This window comes from Symphalangus syndactylus, chromosome 13, assembly GCF_028878055.3.
Source record: "Symphalangus syndactylus isolate Jambi chromosome 13, NHGRI_mSymSyn1-v2.1_pri, whole genome shotgun sequence".
In the NCBI taxonomy this organism is placed as follows: domain Eukaryota; kingdom Metazoa; phylum Chordata; class Mammalia; order Primates; family Hylobatidae; genus Symphalangus; species Symphalangus syndactylus.
In genome coordinates, this window is record NC_072435.2 from 53,762,796 (window position 1) to 53,768,795 (window position 6,000).

Consider the following 6,000-nt stretch of genomic DNA (forward strand, 5'->3'; position numbering starts at 1 on the left):
AAATTCAGAGCGGGAATGTTGAGATAGAATGCTGGACCAAAAGAAGCTCATAGGTAAGGGGACAGCCTGCCTTCTGCACCCGCAAGTCCTCAGCTTCTCATGCTGCCTGAAGAGAGGAGCCGCTTCCCTCTTCAGCCATGATTGTGTTTTAATATCCCTGGTACTAAGTGTCAGAAGTGGATTGGGTGCTGCAGCACTAGAGCGACGAGGTAACATGACAGTGATCACCTGTTTGTGGCAGCAGCTTGAAATTCTGCAGATTGATCAGTGTTTACTGTGTGAGACCCAGAGATTCGATTCCTGAAATCACAGGGCTGATTGCAGTAACTTTACATATGCGTCCTTAACAAGCAGGGCAAAACAAAAAAATTAATGTTCTTAAAAGTGAAATAAGATATTTCCAGCCTGGAGAGAAGACCAATTAAAATCACTTCACATTTTTAAATGAGTTTTCATTTGAGAGAGTGGAATTCTTTGAAGAATATGAGTTTTGCTAAATATTTGAAATCATCATATATCGTGCTTATTTGAAGCCCAGGTTGCTTATAAATTCAATGACAAATTGAGAAGTAAGCACAGAATTTATGTTTGAATTATCTGTTGGGTGACTCCGCTGCTGGGGCAGGCCCCGGTTTCTTAAATTCGGAGGGTTACTCTGGGTAAGCTGGAAGGTAAACTAGGCTTTCTGCAAATTCCCAAATTCAAATACTGCCACTGGACTAAAGCAATTCCGTGATTTTAAATCATTTTGAATTTCATAAACCCAACTCTTTAACCTTTTGTAAATGACAAGAAGTGCAACCCATTCTTAACATTTCTGATCATTCCACATGATGCTGGCCCCATAAAGCTCATCTTTTCCAAATTTAAGCACTTAAAAATGTGAAGTGCTCCAATAAATTTAAATTGGCATATGCTACGCATATCAATGGGAAATGATTCAAGCATTAGAGGCTGGAAGTGGTGAGTGAGGGCAAGCACGCCAGAGCATCCATTGTCACAGGATTGATTTTTAATGACTTTCTATTGATTCGGTGCCTTTTAAACCTGACGGCCGAAGGTTGGTCCTGCATATCTATCACACTGTATCTTTGGCCGATGCACTCTCCTGAGGTGAATGTAGGTTGCCTTCCCCCTCTTGCCAAGACAGCGTCCTACGAGGATGCAGGTCCTTCGGTGATAAGTCCTGGCTTGCATAGAGCCTTCCAGGGACAAGAAGTGAACAGCCACCTGGCAGAAGTGCAGCCGAGTCTTCAAGGCTCTAGTGGTTGTAAGCAACAGCATCCATTTCAAGGCAAAAAGGGATGCACCAGCTTTCATAACTGAAAAGGCCTAGAGTGGGTCAGGGATGGCTGGGTGAAGACACTTTCTCCTTCCCCTGTCTTGTCTCTCTCTCATTTCACTTTCTCTCTGGTTCTCCTGCTTCCTTTTTTGCTGCACCTCTCTTCCATTTCTGCTTCACAGTTGGGAAACCTTCAGGCAAGGCTCTGTGCACTTTGTAGCCTCGGGCATTTCCAGGCTCCTGTTCTCATGATTCCAAATTTATCAGAAAGAAATGCTATTTCAACAATGTAAACCAAAAATACAATTCTAAGGCCTCCCAACCATCTGAATGGACCCCTCCTCTCAGCCAAGGGCACTCCAAAGTTAACCTGAAAAACTAGTTCAAACCATGATGGGAAGGGGGAGCCAGACATGCCTCATGATATCCTCCTCCCTTTGGGAATTACTGACAGACAGACTCTTTAAGTCTGATAAGAAACATTTACAATCTATTCTCTCTGGAGCCTGATACTTAGAGACATCATCTGCATGATAAAACCTCAGGCTCCACACCTTATCATAACCCACACATTTCTTTCTATTGATAATAACTCTTTTAACGAATTGCCAATCAGAAAATCTTTGAATCCACCTATGACTTGGAAGCTCTCTGCTTCCAGTTATCTCAACATTCTGGACCCAACCAATGTACATTTTGCATACATTGACTGATACTTTATGTCTCCTTAAAATGCATAAAATCAAGTTGTGGCTTGACCACCTTGGGTGCATGTTCTCAGAATCTCCTGAAGGATGTATCACAGGCCATTGGTCACTCATATTTGGCTCACAATACACCTCTTCAAATATTTTACAAAGTTTGACTCTTTGTCAACAACAATATCAAAAGAGGCTCTGAATCATGCATCACTGGACCAACTTGGGTCATGTGCCCAGTTCAAAGCCAGTCGCCATGGTTGGGGGATCCAATGTTCTGATTGGCCACATTCTCACTCCTAGAGCTGGGAGTGGAATAAAATCACAAACACTGGAACTGAGAGTGAGGGAGAGATAAGTGTGAGTCCTATATGGGGCATGGAGGTCCCTTCTGACTCCAGATGTTTCTGATTCTCTGTTGTGAGTAAAATTGCTTCTGCTTGCTTCCTTGCAATTGTTACAGAAAAGGGTCCTGATCTAGACCCCAGGAGAGGGTTCTTGGATTTCACTCAAGAAAGAATTCAGGACAAGTCTGTAGAGTAAAGTGAAAGCAAGTTTATTAAGAAAGCAAAGGAATAAAGAATGGCTACTCCATAGACAGAGCAGCCCCGAGGGCAGCTGGTTGCCCCTTGTTATGGTTATTTCTTGATGATATGCTGAACAAGGGTGGATTATTCGTGCCTCCCCTTTTTAGACCATAGAGGGTAACTTCCTGAGGTTGCCATGACATTTGTAAACTGTCATGGTGCTGGTGGGACTGTAGCAGTGAGGATGACAAGAGGCCATCTTGGATTTTGGGGGGATTTGGCCGGCTTCTTTACTGCAACCTGTTTTATCAGCAAAGCCTTTATGACCTGTATCTTGTGCTGACATCCTATCTCATCCTGTGACATAGAATGCCATAATCATCTGGGAATGCAGCCCAGTGGGTTTCAGCCTCATTTTATCCAGCCCCTATTCAAGATGGAGTTACTCTGGTTCACATGCCTCTGACACAATTAGGTGTGCTGTGTGATTTGCCATGGCCAGTGACCATGGAAACCGAGTGTGTCACTTCTTGGTGGAAACCTTAAGAATTCCAGGCAGTGGATGTTCTTGTAGCCTGGGACCAGAGTAGAGAGACCCAGGAATGGAGCCCTTGGCCAGCCAACCCATGATTAATGTGAACAATGGAAGCAAACATTAGTTATTAGAAACCACAGATATTTGAGGATTGTTCATTGACACAACATAACCTAGCCTATTCTGTGTGATGTGGACATCAGTATCAGAAATGAGGTCTTACCAAAACCCAAACCTAAAATGTATGACATTGACTTTGTGTTGGGGTGGTGAGCAGTGAAGAAACTTACCAGAGGCTGGAAAGATGGCAAACTATGTGATGATGTAGTAAAATATTTGGCAAAACTATCACCTGCAGTAATTCAGGAGACAGAATGGAAACTTGCAGTTCTTGGGAAGAGTTTCAGGGATGGAATGTTCATGGTGTGTGGTGGTCGTTGTTGGCTGCCTTTGGCAAAGTATCAGAAGAAAAAGATGAATTTAAAAATAATTTTCTGATTTGTAAGCAGGAATAAAAGAGAATACTCAGGGAGTACTAGGGTTGGAAGACGCAACTCCTTCTCAACTCCTAACAGCAAAAGCTAGAATTGAGAAATACTTTCAATGACAAAGGCCTTACAGAAATATGAAATTATGAACCTTGCTTTCATACACATTGTTAAAGTCTCTGAATGGATTAAAGTGTTTCAGGCAAACACTCATTAGAGGATGTGGAGCCCCTTGAATACTTTCAGTTGGACAAAATCCTGAGGGAAAAGGAAATTAAGATGAGATCCTCTTCCCAAAGCTTGATAGGTTCAAGGCATATATTGTAAAGCTTAAGGAGAGATGTGGAGAATTGGAAAAAATATCCCTCCTTCCCACATATTAGGAAAATAAATGGACAATACACAAGTGCACACCCTCTGTTGAACCTATCAGGCAGCCGAGGCCTCAGGACAACACTAACCCCAAATCTGGAGAGTGACAGGGGTCTTTGGGGGAAGCAGGGGCATGGCACTTGCTTAGCTAAGGGCAGAAGCTATCAGACACTGGTGGGAAGGATTCAGCTAGAGTAGTGGATGCATGAGTAAAGGCTGAGAACAGGCTAGTGAAATGATGTGAAGCCCATGGAGCTGCAGAAACGAAGGCAGTTGTGTATCCTCTTGCAAGCTGCTTCTCCTCAAACCCCACCAGGCACTCACAGGGAAGACTGGGAAGGATCTTGAGAAAGTTTCCTTTGTGCAGGCCTTGGGAAGGGAAAAAATAATCACTGCAGGAGAGGCAGAAAACTCTACTCAGACTATTCTCTTCTATCTCTCCTAGGGAGCAAAAGCCTTAATTTGGAGGACAAAGGCCATCAAAGACTGTTGTTGCAATTAGGGCATTAAGAAAGTCCATTGCAGCTGGGATAAAAGAGCAGGAAAAAATACTCTAGCCCTGGGGAAGTGGTAGGAAAAGGTACTGGATTCAGAACCTATAACTACAGCCCATAAAACCAACAAGTACTCTAGTTACAACTAGAGGAATTTGAAGACTCTGGTGCCTAGAGGGTAACTATAGTAACAACAAACCTCAGATGCAGTCTAACTCCTAACAAGATAAATATAAAACTCCACATTAAAGACCCAGCAAAAAAAAAAAAAAGTTATGCCCATTTCTGAGCTTATAAGGCTTTAATGGAAAAGATGCACAGCATACAAAATCAGATGGGTAATTCCAGAAGAAAGATGGAAACTATAAGAAGAATGAAATGGAAAGGGTAGAAATAAAAAACAGAAACAAATATTGATAATTGAATTAGTCAGGGCTCCCCAGAGGGACAAAACCACTAGGAGATTATAGATGTAGATATAGATATATGAGGGGGATTTATTACGATGTGTTGTCATTCTTGCATTGCTATAAAGAAATACCTGAAACTGTGTAATTGTTGAAGAAAAGAGGTTTAATTGGCTCATAGTTCTGCAGGATTTACAGGAAGCATGGTGCTGGCATCAGCTCAGCTTCTGGGGAAGCCTCAGGAAGCTTACAATCATGGCAGAAGGTGAAGGGAGAGCAGGCATGTCACATGGCCAGAGCAGGAGCAAGAGAGGGTAGGGGGTGGAGGCGCCACACACTTTTAAATAACCAGATCTCATGTGAACTCAGAGCAAGAGCTCACTTATCACCAAAAGGATGGCTGAAGCCATTAATGTGAGATCCACCCCAATGACCCCAAATACCTCTCACCATGCCCCACCTCCAACGTTGGGAATTACAATTCAACATGAGATGTGGCTGGGGACAAATATCAAAAGTACGTTATAAGGGAACTGGCTCACACAATTATGGAGGCTGAGAAGTTCCATGACAGGCTGTCTGCAAGCTGTAGAGCCTAGGATGCTGGTAGCATGGCTTCAGAACCAGGACAGCTGATGGTGTAACTCTCAGCCTGAGGTCAAAGGCATGAGAGCAATGAGCCCAGAATTGTCTGAAGACAGGAGAGGAAGAATATATGTCAGCTCCAGCAGACAGATCAACATATTTGCCTCTTCCCTATTTTCATTCTCTCCAGGCCCCCAGCAAATTGGATGATGCCCACCTACATTGAGGGTGGCTCTACCTCACCTAGGTCACTCAGACTCATATGCTAATTTCCTTGGGAAATGCCTTCAAAGACATACCCCAAAATAATGCTTTACTAGGTTTCTAGGTATTTTTTATACTTCAGACTAAGAAACCTAATCAAGTTGACACCTAAAATTAACTATCAAAATGCCTTTGACAGGATTATAAATAAAATTAACAGCTTAGTGAATAGCAGGCTTGACAGCTAAGTGAATTTGAAGATAGGTCAAAAGAAATTGCCTAACTGAAGCACAAAGAAAATAAAATTTACAAAACAAATACACAAAAAGACAATAGTGCATCCAAGAGTTGTGGGGCAATATCAAATAATATATCTTATGCATTATTGGAATTCCAGAAGGAAAAGAG